Below are 24614 nucleotides of genomic sequence, written 5' to 3' on the forward strand. Positions count from 1 at the left end.
AGCTCTGTAGGAAACGACATTCAATTCTGGAAAAAAGGAAAGGGGTGGAGGGGCACAATCCCAAGAAATCAGCCTCCAAAGCTGTTTCCAAGATTAACTTTTTAAGAAATTTAAAAGTAAAGGTCAGTTTCTTATGCACAAGTACAAAGGAGGCAAATTCAGAGCTAGCTAATGAATTTCAAAATAGGAGAGCCCTAAATAGCGATTTCCAAAAAAGACTTGCTGTATCCAAGGTCTGAATTAATATTTAGGTAGAAATAGTTCTCTGCTTTTTCCCTCTGCAATGGCTGGCAGGGGCATCCAAACTTTTGGCATCTCTGAGCCACGCTGAAGAAGAGTTGTCTTGGGCCACACGTGAAATACATTGTGACACATAATTACAAAAAAAATCTCATAATGTTTTGAGTAAAGATACAATTTTGTGTTGGGCCGTATTCACAGCCATCTGAGCTGCATGTGGCCCGCAGATTGGACACCCCTGGAAGGGATCGGCCAGAAATTTACACAAAGGGGCTTTATTTTGTCCTGTGGAAGTTCTGTTTCCAACCATCAGAAGTAGCAGATTTTTAGGCTTGAAGGGAAAGAGGTTGGCTAGGAAGAGGAACCATTTTCTGTCAGATGATTAAGCTGATAATAAACATTATTTTTTTCAATTCTACGTGAAATAAATATGTCCATGCCTCTTACATCGTAAGGGCTACCAACAAATGATGCTGAGTAATATTTCATTGTTTGTGTGCATGTATGTATATCACAATTTCTTCATCCATTCAGCCATTGATAGACACTTTGGTTGCTTCCATGTCTTGGCAGTTGTAAAATAATGCTTCAATGAGCATGAGAATGCAGATATCTCTTCTAGACAATGTTTCATTTCCTTAAGACATATGCCCATAATAGAATTGCTGGATCATGTAGTGGAAACATCTTTAATTTTTTGAGGAACCTCCATACTGTTTTCCATAGTGGCTATAACAATTTACATTCCCACCAACAGTGCACAAAAATCCCTTTTCTCCTCATCCTCACTGACACCTTTTATCTCTTGTCTTTTTAATAATAGGCGATCCAACAGGTCTGAAGGGATCACAAAGCAACTTCTCAAAGACTTCGCTACATTAGTCAGTGCCCAGTATGGTTACACCAGCTCATCCCTGCCCCAGGAAAGAAACCTCCGGGATTATACGGGAGCTTTTATACTGATGCTGAACTACTTCACAGCTGTGGCGAGTACCAATCCAGCCCTGCAGAAGGGGGTCAGGGTGTGCCCTGGGAGAGGTGGAGTTTCGAGTGTCAACTACTCTGGGAAGGGGCAAAGCCTGAGATGAGAAATGAGAACTAGCAAGAAAAGAACTTGGCAGAAGAGGGGAATCTTCCTTCATCCAGGACACCAATCTCTTTGAGGCCTGGGCTCTGCACCTGGAGGTGCTGCCAGTCCCTTCTGGGGTTGGGGGCTGGTGCTCTAGGCCGGAGAGGCAGCCTTGCCCAGGCTCCAGTGACAATGGGTCTAGACCTGCCATATCTAGTAACCAATGTACGGGGCTCTCATGGTTTTGTTGAAAGTCATGAATTCAACTTTTATCTGCCAAAGGGAATTAAGGACGTGTTTCCAGATTAAGGGTGAAGTAGGAAATGGGAAAGCACTGTCCCCAAAAGCACTATCACAGTACTGACAGCAATGATTAGCAAGGTCCCAAAAGGAAAAGGGAGCCTTTGAGACAGGAATCCAGGCATGAAGGCCAGGTTCACCCCATCACATGCAGGTGGCATCCTTTCCTGATCACCCCGGAGGAGAAGGCTTTAATTTATAACTAGGAAGCACAACAGTTTCCTTGCAAATCATCAGAGGTTACACACTGACTTGTTGCTACTGACAGTAACCGGCTGATACCCAAGTGAGTGAAAACCACAAAGACCACCCAGAATGTTCAGTCAGCAGCCATTCTGATTGGCCAGTGACTTGTTGTTCATATTTTGAGTCTCGCCCTTCCAACAATACCACATGTCTCTCTACCCTCAGCATCTGCGAATGATTCCTAAGCCTGGGAGAACACTCAACTTTGTGTTACATGCTTATTGTTTATCCCAGATTCAGGAATGAATAAACATCATATTAATAAATGCCAAGCAATATATATTATTACTCCCATTTTATAGGCTAGAAAGTTGAGGCCCAGAGGAAGAACTCACCCATAGACAGACAGTGGCAAGTTCAAATTTAATTCCAAAACAAACAGAAATGCAAGAATGTATACAAATAATCCTTTTGCTCTAGAAATCTACCCTCCTATGAAACATAACAGTGCAGGGAACAAGAAACAATGGGACTTGCATCACTAGCTCATAAAATATTAACATGGAAGAGACAGGTCATAGCATGACTTTAATCCTACACCCGACCCTTACACGGCCATTATTGTCAGGCTTCACCTTTCACATACATCTGTGGGACAAAACACTAATCTGCTACTTCAAATCCATGTATATGAGCTACAACAACCAATCTAACCCTATTTATTGAGAGAAAAAGTCCCAACATATATTCTATTAACACCCATGAAGTCCCTATGTGAATGTCTCATTTGATTAAAATATTTTAACAAAAGACACGATTGAACAGAAGATTTTAGGGGGAAAATATGAATTAAACAATTTTCCATCCAGCTATTGCTGTTAATCTCTGACAAAAGCTGTGCTTAAAAATTTATTTCTTTTACTTTCTACTTAGAGAACAAATGAAAACACATCTGAATCCAATTACCATTGTTGTAACACTAAAACTCTAAATCAAAACTAGCGATGATGCCAAGACTTTCTCGAAGCATGCTCGATTCCCTAAACACTACCCATCATTGCGATAACCTTTAAATGCCCTTTCTCATATGGCTACGCCAGCCATTAGCTGTAATTAAAGTTCCTTTTGTTGCAATCAACCTGTTTCTCCCAACATCTGACTCTTTTCAGCTACTGCTCATTTTCCCTTACTTATAATGAGAACTCACACACTAGCATAATATGTAATTTTACTGGTACTATGCCCACATGACGTTAATTCTTCAAAGAACTCTAAATGCTACAAAAGTTTTCTTGAAAGATATAGAATGTGCCCTGGCTGGTGTGGCTCAGTGGATTGAGCACCGGCCCACAAATCAAAGGGCCCCTGGTTCAATTCCCAGTCAGGGCCCGTGCCTGGGTTGCAGGCCAGGTCTCCGGTAGGAGGCGCATGAGAGGCAACAACACATTGATATTTTTCTCCCTCCCTTCTCCTCTAAAAATAAATAAATAAATAAAATCTTAAAAAAAAAACAAAAAGACATAGAATGCTACCAAATTTCCTCCTTATTAGGGTGGTCATTTAATTTATCATCTAAACCAGGATACCTGGTATTGAAAGAGTCTCATGAAAAATAATAACGGAAAACAGGCATAGGCAGGATCATCCCAGCAAAGTGACATGCATGGTCACCCTACAAACACCATACTTAAAAGCCTAAAGTTTCAAAAAAGGAAATAAAGACCCTAGTAGGAAAGAAAGCGTAAAGGGCTCCGGTGTGAACAGGAAGTCAGAAGAGTCACATTAGAAGACCAAGAGAAGACTGCAGTCTCCTTCAAGCACCCAAACTCAACGGCATGTCCAGATCCCCTAAACACAGCCCCTCCCCACCCTGGTTATTCCAAAGGTTTGCAGGTGTGAATTAAGTCCATAGTGTTCTCGCCTTGCTTATTTATCAGTTAATTTAATTGCGAATCTCATACTATTTGATATTACCTAACTTATTGCCTCTGCATGAGTTTCTTTTCCCCTATTTGATTTCCCATCACTCAGCCAAACCACCAGAGGTACTGGTACTTGCTACTACCAGGTGCTATCTGTTATATCAAATGGGAGATCCAAAGCTGAAATAGTATAGTCCTTGCCAGGTGATTTTTCAAATTTGTGTTTGCAACACTTTATGTAAAATTCAATATAGTTTCACCCCAACCTCCATGTCTGCATGTTCTAAGCAGCCCAAGCAAGGAGCACAATTGCAAAGTACTTTAATGAAGTCACCCCTCTGCTTATTTGCAGATACTTTAGTATATATACTGGTGTAAAAAAAAATAAACTAAACTTTTGTTAAGGTGTCAAAATTTCTACATCTTAAAAAATTTTGTAAAATCGCTCCCAACCAAGACACTGAAGGTTTCAGGGGGAAGCAAACACTTTCTTCCACCCATTTCCTCCTTCGAGCTGGTGGGGAATGGCTCATGTCTTTCCCACCTCTGACTCTGCAATACCTTGCAGAGTGTCCGGCACAAATAAGCACTCAAAAAATATCTGTGGAGTAAATGAATGAATGAAGGGTTCATGGTTAACCTCCTTTTTCTTGATTCCAACTCTTTGAAATCTTTGTTTCACTGATTGTCTCCTCCTAAAAGGCAGTCCCATTGTAATGACAGCTTTGGGGTCACCCAAAAAAAAACCAAAAAAACAACCCAACCCACAAAAAAAAAATCCCTGGCCACCTAATAGCCATGTGACCCTGAGCAAGTTTTCTGATCACTCCCCTGCCTTATTTTCCTTATCTGTAAAATAGAGATAGCACTATCTAGTTTGCAAGGTTTTATGTGGTACTTGTGAGATTTGAAAACAATTTATGTAAGGGGCCAAGCAGGAATCACATGTGTGTTGAATGAAGGAATAAATTGATATTCAGTTCTGTGGCTCCAGATCAAAATGTAACCATCAAGATCTAACTGCCAAAGCTGATCTTTATTCAAACGATATGCACCAAGAGCTATAACACACAACTGGAGTCTGTCTGCTGCTGAACATCAAAGGAAGAGTTTAACATCTGCTTTTAAATGCAGGAAAACAATTAGTCTGGAAAATAAAGGGAAAGCTACACAATCCGATTTTATTTTCCCTACCACAGTACCCACATACAAAGGGATTACCAGTTTAGATAAGACTGAAGCTTCTTTGCAGGGGTCACGTAGTGGGGGAAGGTAACGCTAGAAATGGTTTTGAAATTCCACGTTCACTGATACCTCCTGTTTTTCCCTGTGAAGAAGGCACAGGCCAAGTTTGCCCTTACTCTCAAGGGCACAACCAAGCAGCCCAAAACTCCAAGGTTAAGATTGGGTCTGGGGAACATGTTTATCTGACTTGCTTGTACTTCTAGTAATCCAGGTTATAAAACCTCAAAAGGGCACAACACCACGAGTCAGTGCAACTTCAAACTTAAGGAAGAAAATAAACTCTGTGACAGGAGGGCAAACGTTTGATTTTGCTGGACAGCAATGTTCTGAGACCCATTCTGCTGCTCTTGCACTTCCTGCCAGGCCAAGCAAAGGCCAACAGGAACCAGAGCTCCCTTGTGCTCTATTGAGCACCTGAACTTACCATCTCCTGGGGCTCCAGGAGCCGTTTATGGGCCCTTCCCTCCCCCTTTTCTGGGAACAGCAGCAGAGACAAGCTATGAAACTTCGCAGGATTTGCTTTTCTTTCTCACAGCTCACTGGTGCTCCTCTTCTGGAAGATGAGAGAAACCCCAGTGTTTCTCAAAGCCCAGAGGCAATGTTCATCTCGACTAGCATTTTCCATTTTCATAAAAGCCATCACCTCCTACGCTCCTCAGGCAAACAGAGCAGGGAGCACGGGCTGACCTGCCTCCAAGAGTTCATGAAGAGACTGAGAAGTCAGCCAAGGCTCATCCTCAGATGAACACGGGCTATAACAATGAAGTGTCAGATTCCATCCTACGAGCTCACACTTTTGGACTCCTTTAAAGCATATCTGAGCAAAAGTGGCTCCCACAGGATGCAGATTTTGCTCCCTAAATTCCCAATCAACCAGCACATGTACATATCACGTCAACCTGTTTTCTTATCTATTTTACAGACACTTTCTTCCCAAGGGCCACGAGCTCACAAGCCAAGGGAAGCTGGGATGCAAAGTGAAGCAGTCTGACCCCAGGGCCTCTGAGAACCTTCCCTGACCTCGGAAAGTACGTTGATCTGCTGTCCAGCCGGGACCACACAAGACTGACCTTCAGCCAAAAGGGCTCCACATGGGTTTAAAAACTGAGGTCCTTCCCGGCACAAATGACAGTGTAACATTTTCTGTGGACTCAAAATTATCATTTAAAACATTTGCGTTTTATACCTAGCACAACAATGCAGCAGCAAGCACGAATGGCTGTACAGCCTCCCGAAAGGGCATGCAAAAAGTACATTTTGGTCTTGGCTTCAGTCTTTGACAGCAAGCCACAAATTCTCTTTCTGATAAAATGGCAATTAGGAATTTCCTAAGACTTTAGCAATCAACCCAGTTATCAAACTAAAACCCAGTGGCTCCTTTTTCAGTTCTATGTGACCAATAACTGCAACCGAAGCTTTACTTGTATAATTTAAGACTACTGAATTTTAAGACACAGAAAAATTTTAGAGTTCAATCACCATATCTATGCATATTTTATTGGGCAGAGTTATGAAAGACAAAAAAAATTTAATAAGACTGCTTCCCAGTCCTCAAGCTCTCAGTCTAGTATATTAAATACATCATTATACGAATAACTATGACCTAATTCAAGTGAAAAACAATAAAAGATAAAATCAGAAGACGACATTAGAGAGATTTAAGTAGGGTATTAAGGGAGCTCAACATAAAGAATATACTTCTAAGAACAGCACTTCAGCACAGTGGTTAAGAGCATATATGTGAGAGCCACACAGCCCTGGGTTCAAGTCTTGGCTGTGCCACTTCCTAGCTGTGTGACATTAGACAAGTTACTTAACCTACCTGAACCACAGTTTCAAAATCTTTCAAAAGAGGCAATAACACCTACCTCTCAGAAGTGATATAGGATTAAAAAAGATAAAACATATAAAACTCTTCATACAGCCCTCAGGACACTCTCAGGGCTGACTGCCTGGAGCAGCTTCCAGTCCCTGCTCCTTCTCCATCGTGCCTGTCTAGCTCCTTTTCTTACCAAGGACCCTTAACTGCTCCGTCCAGGGCCCTGCTACATCCTGTTATCAACCCCCCCTAAAGATGAGGTAACAGCCTTTGAGAGAATGAGGAGCATGCCCAACATCACAGTTAGGAAACAGACCACCGTGTCCACCTCCAGACTCAAGCCTCAGGGTACATGGCTAGGTCTTTATCTAATCCCTCCTATTACTTTATAAGCCATTGAGAGGTAAGTAAAGCTGCTTATTGTGAATATTTTTAAAGGTGCCAGCCCTACCTAGGCAGGCCCAATCCCAAGAGCAAACAGCTTGGTGAATGATGAGCCAGACAGTGACCAGTCCCACCACCCACCGCTCACACACACCTGTGTGCAGTGAACCACCCGCACAGCCCCACACGGCAGCCCCGTGCCTCTAGTCTTCCCTTCTTCGGTCTGTACTGCAGACCTCCACCCAAGTGATCATTGTAAAACTCTCCTCGGATCATGAAACCTCTTCTATCATAGAACTCTTCCGGCTACATCATGCTTAGAAACCTCGAGTCTCTAGTACGGCCCACACAGGGCCTTCCTCAGAGCTGGGGCCTCGCAACCTGAGTCCACCATGCCCTCCAACATGCCCCACCCCAGCCTCTCTCTGCACATGGCAGGAGCTCCCATTCCTCTATGCCTTGGCACGTGCTCTTCCTGTTGCCCCAGCTATTCCCCCCACTTTTTTCTGTCTTCTGACTCAGCCCTCACGTCTAATCACCACCAGCTCTTCAGTGCAGCACACACACTTCCAGATGCCTCAGCTGCAAAGGCTGCTCCAAGTTCGGCAGGCCCTGAGCCTCTGTGAGCCCACCTTCCCCGCCAGCGCCCCGGGGTTAGGAGGACACTGTGTGAGCTTGAAAGTTGAATGGATAGAAACTGGAATCCTAACTCCAACATTTTCCAGTTGTGTGAACGTGAGCAGTGTACTTCCTCCCCTCCCCCAAGGTTCGGTAATCCCTAATGCCAAGAATTACTGTGAAAATTAAGTGCTGTAATGTGTGGCTTCCATACTGTTCAGACAGTGCAGCCACACCAAGGGCAGAATGCCATTAGAATGCCATTAGATCTGCATGTACTTTAGAAAATAAAAGAAAATAAAACATTACAAAAACAAAACAAAATAAATCTTGATATATTTAACTGTACATGTAAACTAAGAACTACTTTAGTAGGAGAAATTATGACTATGTTATATGTATACAGGTTTCTATCTATAAAAGATGTTATTTATGTATGTATAATACATATACACACATAAATACATGTTTCTAAAATCATCATTCTAAATTTATCAATTAAATGCTGTTATTTGTTTAATTTTTTTCCATTTGCTAATTTAACAATTAGTAGCAAGTACTAAATGTTTAATAAAATATAATGGAAGAAAAAAATTAAAGATTAGAAAAAGCTATTCATAACTGCTTTTGGAGGAGATGAGTTAATAAATACCATTGCTGAATTCTAGTGGCCAAACACCTCATCTAAGAACAGCCAGACCACTGCTTGCACATGGTACATGCTGAATAAGTGTTATTCGAGCTCTGAATTTAAAACTTAATTTTCTTGAAAGCAAGAGCACATCTTATTAATCTTTGAATAATGAGCTCCTAACATAGAACCTGGCACATAGTAGTTGCTCAACAGATGTTGGCTTAATAAATTAACTTAAAATTGAGAAAGTATGCAAAGGTATATAAGATATTTTGCATCTTCCATTAATTTGAACTGCAATTTACTCCAATGCATTATATTCTGAAGTCTACGAAATCCCTACAGATCCCTTCTGCACCCGTCTTATCTGAAATACTTAGAGTTGCCTGTGAGGAAGAAATATGCAGATGGGATCCTTCCTGAAGCACAGAAGTATTGACGAAGACAGAGCCAAGCGGGAGGAGTGTGTCACCAGCACGCTTGTAATATAATAAAGGGACCAAAGAAGACAGTGCTTTATCCATAGTACCTGTCAGACGGTGACACCTACAATTTTGAGCAGATATTCAGCCTCCTATTCAGAAGCCACCTGGTCACAGTAAACACTGTAGAGATCACAGAAGGAGAACCGTGGACTGTTCTCTGTCGGCAGATGAAAAACCTACACCATGTTCTTCCCATATTTTACTCCTCTACAACTAAGAGCCAGGATATCCTCAAATTACACAAAAAGCTAAGATCAGTAATTCTGTTTTCACTAAAAATGATATTGAACATAAATATTAGCATAGGAGTTCATCGTGTATTGTTACGTAGGGGGAAAAAAACAAGACACCAAACAATTCATAGCATATACTACTCTTTCAGTATGAACATAAAAATACATATGTATTGAAATAAGGCAATAACATAGAAGCTGTATTCTACCTCTTAACAATCCATGGCTAATTTTCAAAAGTGCCTCTTATAGTTTGCAGACATTACAGACTCAAGTTTCCTGAAATCCACCTGAAATAACTAGACAAAATGCTTGAAACAGGAAAGATATTGAAAACATATTTGTAATTAAGAAAAAAATAGAAGTGGAGGACAAAAGGAGGTAAACAGAAGTGTGAAGGTCATGGCTCTGAATTTTCCCTGGAACTACACCCCTGCCTCCTCAAAAGAAATCAGTCACCAACACCCTGACGTACCAGGTAGGTCAGGAACCTCCTCTCGTGACGCGGACATTTCAGAAAGGACTTCCCTCCTTCCCCCTTAGTGTTTACTGCCACACAACTGTTTCTTCAGAGCCAGATTTACGTGGAGCATGCTCACACACTATAACCTTCTTCTCCTACTTTTTAGCTTAAAGGTGAATAATGGACATCCTCTGGTGCATATAAATATTCATCTGTGACAGCGGGTTTAATAAGCAGAGATCTATGTGCCATGGTCCCTCTGGCAACACACTGTCAGTCTGGTGCTCATTGTTGTGAGTGAAAGTCCTACCGACATCTTGCCTCTACAAAATGGAAAAATTACTTTTGTAACATTGTCATAAAGGGAATATTTTGGTATAATGGAAGGAAAATATTTCACCAGAGACTATTAAATTTTCAGGAGATGCTAAATTATTTGAAAGGCAGTTTAAGGAGCTTTCTTTCTAAGGCTAGGTTGTATTTCCAGTCTAAACACCGCTGCAAGTATCTGGATCCCAAAGCCCAGAGAATTCATCTTCTGTCCTTTTCATTCTGTTCTGTGAACAGACTGGTGACTTCCGACATGATCCTCTTTCAAATATCCTTCCAACTTAAAATAATAACCGCACCACACAAGATTTCCTTTATTTTAAGGTTAATATGCAAATATGAGGCTACACAATTTAAATAAAATTGGTATTACTTAAAAAAAATTCCATTGCCCACAGTATTTCACTACTACAGTATTTCAGGGTAACAAATTAACTGTTTCCGGAGAAAAATTTCAAAGTCCTTCCTTTCAGAGAATTTGTATTAGCAGAGACCTGACAGCACTCCAAAATTATATTTGTGGTGTATGTACACTGTATGCGTGTGTATAATATTTTTTCAGCACAAATATCTTATTAAACTTCAGGCCTGGCTGGTGTGGCTCAGTGGATTGAGCGCCAGCCTGCACACCAAAAGGTCATTCAATTCCCAGTCAGGGCACATGCCTGGGTTGCGGGTCAGGTCCCCGGTTGGGGGTGTGTGAGAGGCAACTGTTTCTTGCTCACACAATGATGTTTCTCTCCCTCTGTCTCCTTCCCTTCCCCTCTGTCTAAAGGAAAAAATAAATAAAATCTTAAACTTCAAATAGGATTCATAATTAAAGACCTTTACTTTATTATCATAATTATTATAAAATACACAATTTAATTATGTTTATAGTGAATACAATATAGCACTAAAATCTGATCAAATCCTATCTTATTATTTAATGCTTTTAGACTTCTAGAGCAAAGTTATTTTCTGCCTTGCTTTATTTTAGCCATGCTTCAACCAGCTCATTTGTACTATAAGAAATGCAGAGGAACTATAAGACGCAAGGCCCAGAAGTCTAGAAAACTCTCTAGTAATTAAATGGGTGAGCAGCTCCCATCACCAACGATACCATTTCTGGAACGGGCCAGGAAGGAGGCGTGTGTGTAGCACAGCGTAGTATCTGCAGCAAAGCAGACTGACTGTTATCTTTACAGCCCGTTTTATCTTTCGAAAAGATCAGAGAATAAAATTGAACTTTATAGCCTCGAGCAACTTTTTCTAAAAGAGAGCAAAATCATTCATGCATGTCTCAATTAGCATATCTTAAAATACCTCAAAAAGGTATAAAATAATAAAGTGACAGGTGCATTAGATCTTCCAAGACCACGCTACAGAAGGAACTTACTAAACAAGTGACTCTATGTTTTGTTTTCCTTTCCAGGCAAGAAAAGAATTCAACGGATTTCGCTACTCTTCTAAAAATTCAGAACCAAAGAGCCTGTATAAAGTCTAAACACCCGAAGGTCAAAGGACTGGACTCACTTTTCTGTCACACCACATTACATTCCCTTATCTTTCAAGTTTAATCCGTCTACTGCACATCAAATAAAAGGTTTTATCACAGCCTTGAGGATTCACTTTTTGAAGCCCCAAAGAAATGCCACAAGGCAGAGAGTCATCCAAGCCTCTTTAGAAGGTTTTGGAAAAGGTCTGAGTCCTTTTCCATGTTTCAAATCCATAAGAGTACATAAAACTACGAAGCCAGGAGGGAAAGGAAGGGGAAAGGCTACAGAACCACTGTTAATTTCCTGAGAGAAGTATAACAGAATTTCATTTTAAAGCAAGTTGGAAGATGACTTACTTTGCCCAGGTCTTTGGTACAAAGCTCAGAAGACAAGTTCCCTTTTCCCACAAAGTTTTGTCACCAGTAATCACTCAATGAGGTCGGGCAAGGCCAAGTATATCTGAAAATGGAATTGAGACACAAAAATCAAAACTCAAAGTCAGGTTGGAAATTAAACATCAAAACACCCATAGCCATTCAGATTCTCACTACATAATTAAAATACAGATTTCGCTGGAATATCTAAATGATGAGCTTCATTAGCTACCTTTCTTTCGGACGCTAACTGAGGCTTGCTAAATCTAGACGGTATTTTGATCTGTTGTCTTATTAAAGTTACTAAAGCAGGAATCAGCAAGACTTCTTGGCAACCGTTCACAGTAAAAATGTCCTTCTCAGGGACTCATAAAAAGCAACCGAGGGAGGATCTGGACTTCTAATTACACTGACTTGGGAGGGAAGGTCTTCCGAAATCACGCTTGTGCACCCCACTCTCCACAGGCGAGCTCGTCTCACAAACACAGAGGCAGTTGTGATAGAAGGGAACAGTGACCTCAAGAAAATCAACAGCTCTTCAATGCCCTTCAGATGTTTTCACTTAAGCACCCTTCGCTGCAGCAGGTGGGAATAAGAAGAGTCCTATTCCCTTTTTTCTAAGAAAACAGAAAATCCAAAAATTCCGCATGACAGTAATAACCTCACTTAAAACAAAAGTTTACTTCCCCAACAACCCTGTGGATGAACAGGTAATAACTCATTCACAGATTACAAAAACTGAGTAGGTAAAACAGATGCCGTGGGTAAACCATAACCTCAAGTCTGGGCTCTCCCATTCTGGGCCTTATGTTACATGGAATTCTAAGAAGCATAATAAAGTCACCTGTGAACCATGACAGGCTGAAAATAGGTCAATCAGATGAAGGCAGAAGGAATTGCTATGGTAGGCAGTCGTAACTGGAAAGCAGACAGAATCCCAGAAACATCAATAGGCATCTTTTATTATAGTGGCAGTGTTGCTGCCAATACGCATACGTGTGGACTCCCAGGCTAGGTTCTCCTGTTTCACATGCACTAACTCTGCAGCACAGAGACGAGCAGAATATCGCCCACACATCACCGTTTTACCATAGTGTACTTGATTCTGCTGTGAACCTTGCGCTTGTTCCAGGATTCATATGGCAGGAAACAATTTGGGCATGACTTGAATTTCACACATTTATGCATGATGTCACTGCAAGCAACACTAGGTAACAGCAGAAGACTGCACCCAGGCAGGACCCAGCTGCATAAGGACACAGGCAATGCAAACACCCGTGCAGCAAACCTGCACCAGCGAACTATTTCCACCAGTGCGCTGTGAGCCACACTGTCCTCATCGGGAGCCCCACCTTCCCTGCCAACCCTCCTTCCACCACTTGAGAATAACCCACAAGCTGCAACCCTTCCAAGTCCTTAGTCCCCAAGAAAGGTCAGGCTTTTTCAAGGTAAAGTGCCACAGTTATATATTCCTTAACCACCTCATATGTGTAAAATTGTGCTACAATTTTTATTCAGTTCTTATCTAACTTTTTAATGTTATCACTAGTGAACACTGCTAAAGGTTTTCAAGTGCTGTGTCCCTGACTCTATTTACCCCGTAAGTGTTGTGGGTTTTCCTGCATGATTTTGCACAGCCTGGTGGTTTTTAGAAATGCATACATCATATTTTAGCAGAACTGACTGTACAGTAACTAGTGTTTGTAAGGATGCTTGTGATTTAAAGCAGAAGTGGTTAAATTCTGATTCTTCAAATCTTTTCATGATGTTAAAGGGAACAGCAGCATATGAAATACAATTTTAGAAAGATTCTCATTCACAATGTTCACAATTACCAAGTATGGACCCTTAAGTGTCAGTTTTGGTTTCGTGAAACATGTCTTCATGAGAAGTTCCTTACTGATGTTATTCAGGTGTTATTACTGCACCAGTCTATAAAGGCTGAGATGCTGGTGTTGGAAAGTTAGATTCTTGCATATAAGAAGGCTTAACCATAACTGCTGGAAAGGACAAGCTGAATTAAATTACTTTTAATTCCTTTAAACTAATAAACTTTTTAAAAGACTCTGAATTTACCCTTTTAAAAATGTAAGATATACATACACATAAAGATATGTACTAAGAAGTTTTCCACTATAAGTAGTCATTTCAAACAACTTGAAAAATTGAAGCACTGAATAATAAAAAAAACAGATTTTTAAAATCTGTAAGATATTAAATGGGAAAATGCATTTAAGCAGTGTTCATTGGGAATGCAGACTCTAATGCAATGTGTTCAATATGGTACCAACTTTGTTTAAAAGTATCTGTATCTTTAAAAAAAGACCAGAAGTAAAAAAAGTCAACATTTGAATAGCTGCTAATTTGGGGTAATAGAAGTAGAGTAGAATAGTTTTTACTTTCTTTGCATCTCCCTGTGGTACCCAAATTTTCCACAGTAATCTACTTTTACAATTAAAAATAACAATATGCTATATAAAAGAAAGACTAAAGCATTTGGTGGAAAAACCTCTTTTTATCCCCACTTTAATTTCACATAAGAATCTAGACAACAGAATGAAGATCAGCCCAGGAACAAGGACACCAGAAGCTTTCTCCATGAGTACAAACAGATCCAGTCTTATGACGGAACCCTTAAAAGTATATAGTTTCTGCCCTGGCTGATGTGGCTCAGTGGACTGAGCACTGGCCTGCAAACAGGAAGGTCACTGGTTTGATTCCCAGTCAGGGGCACATGCCTGGGATGGAGCCAGGTCCCCAGTGGGGGCATGTGAGGGGCAGCCAGTAGGTGTTTCTCTCACACGTTGATGTTTCCTCTCTTCCCCTCTCTCTAAAAAAATAAATAAAATATTTTTGAAAGATTTTATTTATTTATTTTCAGAGAGGGAAGGGTGGGAGAAAGAGAGAGAGAGAGAAACATCAATGTGCAGTTGCTGGGGGTCATGGCCTGCAACCCAGGCATGTACCCTGACTGGGAATCGAACCTGCGACACTTTGGTTCACAGCCCACACTCAATCCACTGAGCTACACCAGCCAGGGCGAAATAAATAAAATCTTTTTTTTAAAAAATATACAGTTTCTGTCTCGCAGTTCAAGGGCAACCCAGAAAAATATATAAATCCATTACAGCGTCCAATATATAATCTGCTTTTACTGGCTAAAACAATCATGGACTTAGCAAAATACAGATGAAAGATTTTTTAATTATATAATTCTGTTCAAGCTGTCTTAATGTCTGAAGGAAATTTTGTTCTGAATGAAGAAATTGTGTTCTGGCTACAGCTCCTTTCAAACAAGACCAAGATTAAGGACATATAATAAGAAGGGGTGGATTTGGGCATCAGGATGAATGCTCAGTTTTAAACAGAAAGTAAGAAAAGAGAAACTGATTTGTATGACCTCCAACAGACCTCAGTTACATTAAAATATTCCTGACAATGACAAAATTTGACTTTGCAAATAATCCATTTGCCCAAAACGGCAACTTTTTAGTCATGCGTATGCTTGGTTTAACCCCATATGCTAACATCACGTGAGAACTGAATGGTGAGGGTCCTCAGGAGTCAAGGGACAAGTTGGGACAATCTGGCCCCCACACACCGGAGTTCACTCACCTATGCTTGCTAAGCAGCGAATTTAGATCATGTATGCCTTTCCATGTTCAGTTTAACCTTCCTCAGGTACCATACAGCCAGCACCTATTTCGTACAGAGCAGTTGCTTTCCTACAGCTCTCCATTCCCCAAAAGTACTGTGGATTAAAAGTCTGTGTATGTGTGGTTTTGTTTCATAATATTACAAAGCATCTGAAACATTCAGTGTATACATCTGAAAAATAACCATATTCCTGCTGCACCAAGCATAGAGGTAGTAGTCTTTGCTTTTTTGTTGTGTTCTTTTTACTTCCAAAAATACTGACTTCCATAAAAAAAAACAAACAAAAACAAAACCCTTCTGTTTCAAATCTGCTTGTGTATTTTTAAGCATTTTCATAGGTTCCCTATAAAATGGAAACAAAAGCTACTGCATCATGTTTTGTTCTGTTTGAAAGAAGAGAATAGGCAAATGATCATTTTAATTATGCTATTATAAATAAAAATAGAGCACAGAGGAGATACTGAGTTCCAGAAAAGTCAGCCAGTTCAAGGTCAAGATCTCCCTCAGAGACGCTATCAAGATGCTATCATTTCATCAGATGCATGCTGATTACTTTGGAAAATAACTTCAAAATTCTTGGTTTCTGTATCTCACAAGTTGCTGCCTAAAATGCTGCACATTTTTACTTTTAATATTTGCAACCAAATATTATAATCAGCAAGTAAACTCAGATACTACATTCAACTGAGTACTCAAAAAATTATGAATTTTAATTTTTAGAAGATATGGTAAAATATATATTAATCTCTACATATGTCACACTGACTGAAAATGTAGAGCACTTAGGAACTCTCAGGATGAAACCTGTATTTCTCAAATTGCTCTAAAAATTAGCATATGTATAGCTCAGGGGAACAATCTTGGAGCATTACCGGATACTAAAAAAGGGCAACCAATGTTTTCAGAGTCTACCTGGAAAAAATGCAGAAACCATTTTCTCAGGCTCTGTCGTCTTCCCCAGAGTTCCAACATAATCTAAATTGGTCTCTGGCACGTCATCTTTTACATCACTGTGCCACCTCTGGTCCAAAGCCCCAAGACCTTGACTTCCGACGACCTCTTCCTCTCACTGGTCCTTTCCTTCCCACTTCTGAACTCCCAATGCCTTTATGGGAATATTTTAGCAGAAGTTCATGGGTAGGGGATCTTAAGCAAATGATTAATGGCTCTTAACTCTCTCTGGATTATATGCAGTTTAAGGAAAATTACCCAGATCTTGATTTCTAAATAATTTAGCTCTTTGGAGAAGTAGTTGGGTACCAGCCAAGGAAAGTACAAGATAAGCCTAGAGCATCTTACTAGGCCAGAAAACAGGAAGTACTCAAATATTAATGTATACGTGACAAAAGGCAACAGAAGGACATAGGAGTTGCCTTGAAAGGGCTCTACTGTTCATTGGTTTGAACAACAACAAAAATGATATGGATGAATTATAACACAATGAATAAAAAAGAACCATAAACCCATAGATGCTCATGAAAGAGGACAGTGGGAAGCTCATCTTTACACAGAATTCGAGCTAATAAACACCAAATGAATAGCAGAAACAGAAAATCCTACTTTGGAATCACAGACCCAGTAACTGATTCTCTTAAGGATCATCAATGGATGCTAAAACCACGAGGGAAAGGGGTGTTGTGGGACAAGATACTCACACAGCCTCAGAGCGTCACTGCCAGATTACTTACCACTTCCCTAAGGGAGAAGGTATTGCACCTTGAGCTCTGGCGGAGCACCTAACCCAAGTGATGGTTGATGTAATCAGTTACAGGACAACTGAATGCCATGTGTCTCCACAAGAACTATGTGGTATATTTGTCAAAATGCTTAATCTGTATCAAAATGCTTAACCTGTATCTAATCATAAAGTAACAAACAAACCTAGATTGTCTACAAGACAACTGTCCTGGAATCTTCCAAGGTATCAGTGCCATGAATGACAAAAACAGGGTGACCATTCAATACAGCAAATGACCATTGATGAATCTTAGATGAAGAGAGGGGTTATAAAGACATTATTGGAATAACTGGGGAATTTTGAATAGGCGTTCAAATAGTATCTATATGTAAGATAATACTTCTGGGTGATAATGGTATCATGGGTTATGTGGGAGAATATTCTTGTGCTAGAGGTCGTATCTCTACACTAACTCAAATGGTTTAGCAAGAAAAAATTTAAGTGTGTATGCACTTGTGTGTGGAGGACAAAGAGGGAGCGGGAGAGGAAGGGAGGGAGAAAAAGAGAAGGAGTATGGGACAGAGGGAAAGAGAGGAAAACAGAGATGTAGGGATAAAGCAAATCTGAAAAAATGTTAGCATCTTCTATGGCAGGCTACCCATGACATACAAAAACTAGTAACCATGGTTACTTGCAGGCTGTATCTCTTCCCTATAAAGAGAGATCATAAAGCAGCTACAGTTGAAAGGAAACTGACACAAATAGGATCGCAGTCCACTGGTGTTCAAGCATTTAGTCCATTTTTTCAAAAAAACTTTTTACAATTCATTTCTGTTCTGTAGCAATTAATGGTTGTTAGCTGGGGGAAGGAAAATGGAAAAGGAAAAAGAAACCCAAGGGTGAGGATGACAATGGGTGAAAATTAGCAACAGAAAAGTTAGGTTCTCCTCCACCCGTTTTGAAGAAGGTTAAGTCTCAAGGTTTTAAAAAATCTGCCTGTTTCCTGTCCTAATGAGAAACCCCATGCAGGTGTGGACATCTCCAACGAGACAGAAGGAGACCATTTGCAATCTGTGCCGACCGAACACCCTGCCAGGGAAGTCTGGGCACTTCATCCCGTGCCCACCCCCGGGTGAGCCCACATCGGGGTGTGTCTGAATGACAACCCACAGAAGCAAACAGGCCCCCCAGACCAACAGCATTCAGCAGCTGCCCCCAGCTCAGCATGGGGGACACAGAATGCCCCCCACAAAGCTCGATCTCTTATTTCTGTTAGTTACCTCTTTTCTTCGTCTATCCAGTCTCAAAACTGCAGCTTTACCTTTTACTTCAGTTCCCAGTGGCCAATGCTTTGCACCCTCCCTTCCCCGTCCACGTCCTCAAGGCTGTGCTGGCCACCATGTCTCTCCTATTCTGGGCAGAAACGACCTCTTTTTCTTTGTTCTTCCTCAATATTCTGTCTATGGCACTCACATGGCACTTTTTAAAAATATCTTTGCCACACAGCATTGATTCTGCACCCACTGTAAGCAAGTGTTTTGCTATGCTAGTCTCATTTTAAATCAGTGTAATTCTGTGAAGTAGTTTATGTTACTTTATCCCTAGTTTACCAAAGAAATGGCTCCTCAGGTAAAATAAACTTGTCCAAGGGACATCATCAAGTTGTGAAGCTAACATTCAGACCCTGGTCTTCAGGCTCTACCCTAATACCGAAGTGCTTTGTATGGTTTCAAACACTGCCTCCTGTCCTTAAATCCAGCAGACCATCCTTGAAGGACAGGATCCAGTTTATCCAACTTCGTGCCCTCCCAGAGCCCAGCAGGCTCATAGCTCATGTTCACTGATTCATATCTCAGCACTCAGCCCAGAGACCATTTGTCTTTCCAACCTCCGGCCCCCAACCCTAACAACCAACCACGCCGCCCTCCTGGCCCTCTGTATGCTTCCACACAGTATACTTAAGCATTAACTGCGGAGCGCATGAGAGGCACACGTGGGCCTGGAACACAGTAGGCACTTAGTGGATGTTCACTGAATGAAATGTTGATGTGTGAGACAGTTGGGTTTCTCAAATGGGTTGCTCTGCTTTGCTAAAGAAATTTTTTATCTCATTTTTATCTTTACCGTATATGGAGAGAAATTGTTTTAGCCTAGAGTAGCAGGGAGGGGAATGGAAAAGGAGAGAGAGCATAGGTCTTGGCCCTTTGGGTCTTACCCACTTCACATGCTGCCCTGGGTGCCCCCGGGGACACATACTGTGTTCCAGAGCTTCCGACTTTCAATGCACATGGAACATCATTCAGTACAAATTATGATTCAGTATGTCTGGGATGGAGATGAAGATTTTGCATTTCTAACAAGCTTCCAAAGGATGCCAATGCAGGTGATCTACAGACCATGTCTGAGTAGCAAAATGTTCTAGACATTTTGAGTAGCAAATGTTCAGTTATGGTGAAATTATGCCCATTTAAACAGATACAGCATGTAGACTAGAATGACAAGACATAAATTCACAGAGTGTTCATGCTGGTTATCTCTGGGTTTCTGCTTTCTGCTTTTCTATAATTCCCAAGTACTCTATAATGACTCCTGCTGATGGAAATAAAAATTTTAAATGTTGTACGTACACATGCATAAAAACCTGTATGTTTGGACATTTTTACTGTGCATGGCTACATCTTTATTTAAGCAACAAATATATTTAAAAGGACTCGGGAGATAACAGGTTGGTGAATTTAGCAATTCCCTACATACTCATTCTAACATGCAGATTAACATAAAACAGCAATTACACTTAACAAGCAGTCACTACTGCAAGCATTGTTTCTCTCAGGTTCCTTTCCCTTAAAAGAAAGAGAAAGAATCCATTCAGCTGGAATACAATAAAAGGCAAACAAATTAAGGACAGAAGAACAAAACGAGCAGGCGCTACACTGAACCTCTTCCAAGTGGGTCAACAGAACCTCCTGAAAGGTGAACAGGAGGCGAAAGTGTGTCGTCCCAGTGGAGGCGGGGTGGGCTGGGTCCCACATCAGGGCCAGATGGAATCAATGAAAGCAGCACTCACTGTGCACCTGCAAGTGAAGTGAGCAGAAATCCTCGGAAGAGCCCCCATTCCAAAGCATAATGTGAACAGATCACGAGGAAAAGGCAATTTAGGGTGCACACTTGCAAGACATTCCCTGAATACCCAACTCCCCTTCAGGGGAGTTCCAAAAGATGCCAGGGTTGTTCTGTAAGTTGTAGAAGTTGCAGACCTGGCAGGTGGGCATTTCACACCCACTCCAATCCGGGCATCATTTCCAGACACTTGCCCAGCCGTTCCTCTCGTGACTCTGGGAGGGTCCAAGACGAAGAAGGGGCCCAACCACCCCCTGGCATAACCAGGCTGTTCTGGTCAGAATGGAACTAACCAGGCTCTGCATCCTCTGCTTCCCAAGTCAACTCTCTTCCAACTTCCAGATAAGAGCTTCCCATCACAGGCTGCAGGTGTTCATAGGACAATGCCACCCACAGTCCTAACTGATTTTTGGCCTTAAAGAAATATTGTGAAACTCACTGGGAAATTACCCACAAGGATTAGAATTTACTGTCTGGAAGACTTATATATACAGCGGAACTGAAAATCACTTCTGTGTGTCTACACAGTAGCATTCAGGAGGGGTTTCATATCTTTGAAATTTAGACACACTGGACATTCGGCTCACTGGAAACAATGAGTCATCGCATCTCTCTTGACTTGAGAGAGTCGAGTGCCAGACTACTCCAGACAAGTAAGCATATGCTGAGTTAGTGAAGTGTGATTGCTCGAGATTTTGAAACTAGCACCCCAGTCATCATCTTCACTGGGGGAACTCTGAATCTATCTGGACTTCTTTACATGTATTTTATTGAAATTCAGTACTGCTTTTATTTTTTAAGTATATTTTACCAATTATGCTATTACAGTTGTCCAATTTTTTTCTCCCGTTTATTCCCCTCCACCCTGTACCCTCCCTCCCACCATCATTCCCCACTCTTAGTTCACGTCCATGGGTCATACATATAAGTTCTTCAGCTTCTCCATTTCCTATGCTATTCTTAACCTCCCCCTGTCTGTTTTGTACCTACCATTTATGCCTCTTATTCCCTGTACCTTTGCCCCATTTTCCCCCTCCCCTCACCCTGCTGATAACCCTCCATGTGATCTCCATTTCTGTGATTCTGTTCCTGTTCTAGGTGTTTGCTTAGTTTGGGTTTTGTTTTGTTTTGTTTTTTTAGGTTCAATTGTTGATAGTTGTGAGTTTGCTGTCATTTTACTGTTCATAGTTTTGATCACCTTCTTTTTCTTAGGTAAGTCCCTTTAACATTTCATATAATAAGGGCTTGGTGATGATGAACTCCTTTAACTTGACCTTAACTGGGAAGCACTTTATCTGTCCTTCCATTCTAAATGACAGCTTTGCTGGATAGAGTCATCTTGGATGTAGGCTCTTGCTTTTCATGACTTTGAATACTTCTTTCCAGCCCCTTCTTGCCTGCAAGGTTTCTTTTGAGGATTCAGCTGCTAGTCTTATGGGAACTCCTTTGTAGGTAACTCTCTCCTTTTCTCTTGCTGCTTTGAAGATTCTCTCCTTATCTTCCATCTTGGGTAATGTAATTATGATGTGCCTTGGTGTGAGCTTCCTTGGGTCCAACTCTTTGAGGCTCTCTTGAGCTTGCTGGACTTCTTGGGAGTCTATTTCCTTTGCCAGAATGACGAAGTTCTCCTTCATTATTTTTTCAAATAAGTTTTCAATTTCTTTCTCTTCCTCTTCTCCTTCTGACACGCCTATGATTCAGATGTTGGAACATTTAAAGTTGTCCCGGAGGCTCCTAAGCCTCTCTTCATTTTTTTGAATTCTTCTTTCTTCATTCTGTTCTGGTGGAATGTTTATTTCTTCCTTCTGATCCAAGCCATTGATTTGAATCCCAGTTTCCTCCCCATCATTGTTGGTTCCCTATACATATTCCTTTATTTCAGTTTTCATAGCCTTCACGTTTTTTCCTATATTTTGCGACCATACTCATTTCTGTGAGCATCCTGATTACCAGTGTTTTGAACTCTGCATCTGATAGTTTGGCTATCTCTTCAATGCTTAGTTCTTTTTTTTGGAGCTTTGATCTGTTCTTCATTTGGGCCACATTTCTTTGTTTGGGCACACCCGTTACATAGTAAGGAGCAGAGCCTTAGGTACTTGCCAGGGCAGGAGAGCCCACTTCACTGCATTGTGGTGCTGTATGAGGGGGAGGGGTCTGAGAGGGAACAATGCCACTTGCTGGGCTCTTGTGGCTTTTGGTCACTTCCCCGACTTCCTACAAGCAAATTGGGCCCTTCTGGTGCTGATTCCTGGGTGGGTGGGTTTGTGTACATTTTAGGACCCTGTGGGTCTCTCCAATGAACTCTCCTGTGAGGCTGGGAGTTTCTCCCACTGCCACAACCCCCACAGATTTTTACACCCAGAGGTTTTGAGGCTTTATTTCCCTGCACTGGAACCCTGGGTTGCACGGTTTATTGCACTACCCAGTTGTTCTTCCCGGTTTATCCCCACGCAAACGTGGGACGGCTAGGTCCTCCAGCTGCCACCTTGCCATGTGTCCTCTACATCACAGCTGCCCATCTCTGCCCCTCCTACCTGTCTGGATGAATGTTTCTTTTTTAACTCCTTGGTTGTCAGGCTTCCATACAGTTCAATTTCTGGCAGTTTTGGCTGTTTTTTGTTTTTAAATTAATTGTTGTCCTTCTTTTGATTGTGCAAGGAGGCAAAGTGTATCTACCTATGCCTCTATCTTAGCGGGAAATATTGCTTGTATTTTGGAGTACATTGATGATAGAGGGCCCAAGAGAGGGGGAAAGCACCATAGCCTTCTCAGTAACCCAAAGCTCAAATGTCCTACTGTCTTCATTGGAATGTTAAATTTAAAGAGATTTAAGAGGCATAACAATAAAAAAAAAGTAATACATGGTCTTTTGCTTGGATTCTGATTTTTCATATTTTTTAAGGCTAAAGAATTGGGGGACAAATTTGGGGATTTTGACTATGGGCTGTTATTAAATGGAATTTGGGGGCCATTGCTAACCTTGTTAGGTGTCATAATGGTATTGTGTTTTATGCAAAGCAGCTTCCTCATTTCCCAGAGACAAATGCTAAAATTTCAGGGGTAGACTGTGATGATATCCACAATTTATTTCAGCAAAACATAATATGTATACATTTATACGGACAAAATAAACAGAAAAGAATGTTAGTAATTGTTAAAAGTAGATGGGGAGTCCACGGGTGTTCATTGTGCTACTCTCTCTACTTTCTCCTATATTTGAAAACTGTTAGAATTAAATGTTTAAATGTATACCAATAAGAAAACATGTACGACCTTACAGTTTTATCTACCTTGTCCAACTGTTTTGCCACATTAGGCTACATCCATCTACAGTAAATGATTTTCCTTCCTCTATAGACACTGTGTCATACCTTCCCCCCTCTGAACCTTTGCGTATTATATTCTCTCAACCTGGTATCTTCTCTCTCCGGTCACAGTCATTTTGGTGAGAGCTGACTAATTATTCTTTTAGGTCCATTTCAAATGCTGCCCTTTCTAGGATAACATCCCTAATCCCCTAACTTACGCCCCCACTTTTCCGACTCCCCACAACACCCGGAGCCTCTCCACATACTGATCGCATTCCATCTTGCACGAAGAAAATGGAAGCTGACACTGACTGAGAGCTTCCCATGCGTGAGGCCCCGGTATACATACTCTCGCATGTGTTCTTTCACATACTCATGTTATTCCTCCCCCCTGAGGTGGGAACTGTTATCACCCACTTTTCACAGATGAGAAAACAGGCTTTGAAAGACTGGGTAACTTACCTAAGTCACAAGGTAAGCAAATGGCAGTTCCCGGCTTCATTCAAATGGAGCTCCATCTGCTCCCAAACTCTTAAGCGCTAAGGTGCACGTCCTTCGCTCCCGGGCCTGATCCTTCCCCAGCACATCTAACACCTCGAGGCAGGCACAGCCCCTTATTCACTGATTCCCTCAACCCGTCCTTGTCGAAAAGCCACTGCTGTCAGGAAATGACAGCTCAGTGGGATGGAATGACGTGGTGAGTGGAAAAGGGCAGTTTTTGACCCAGATAAAAATCAAAATGAAAAAACTTGAACTATGGACTTTAGTTAATAATACTGGGTCAATATTGGTTCATTAACTGTAGCAAATGTACCATGTTAATGTAAGATGTTAAAACAGGAGAATCAAGATGAGAGAGTATGTGAGAACTCTGTACCACTGTCTCCATTTTCCTACAAATCTAAAACTAGTCTTTTAAAAAAGTCTACTTTTAAAAAAGAAAAAAAAAAGAATGTGACCATGAGGTTAGTTTTCTTGATTGGCTCACACAGCACCTCTGACAGCAAGTCCAGCAAAGAGTGGCCCAGTGGCCTTTAGCAAAGGGTATGACGCCGAGATGTGCAGATGGGG

At 41.2% G+C, this 24614-nt stretch overlaps 1 protein-coding gene across 12 annotated transcripts in view; it reads right to left on the reverse strand.

Moving 5' to 3' along the window:
• APBB2 (amyloid beta precursor protein binding family B member 2) overlaps nucleotides 1-24614 on the reverse strand; it is a 323568-nt gene that overhangs the window by 219640 nt on the left and 79314 nt on the right. For 11 of the 12 annotated variants that reach the window (XM_045834008.1, XM_045834009.1, XM_045834014.1 and 8 more), the window contains one exon: nucleotides 11763-11865. The exons of the other annotated variant lie outside the window; for it this stretch is intronic. The gene's annotated coding sequence lies outside the window, so the exon portion shown is untranslated. The remainder of the gene's footprint in view (nucleotides 1-11762; nucleotides 11866-24614) is intronic. 12 annotated transcript variants of the gene reach the window in all.

This window comes from Phyllostomus hastatus, unplaced genomic scaffold (genome assembly GCF_019186645.2).
Source record: "Phyllostomus hastatus isolate PE091 unplaced genomic scaffold, TTU_PhHast_1.1 phas_contig_196, whole genome shotgun sequence".
Lineage (NCBI taxonomy): Eukaryota > Metazoa > Chordata > Mammalia > Chiroptera > Phyllostomidae > Phyllostomus > Phyllostomus hastatus.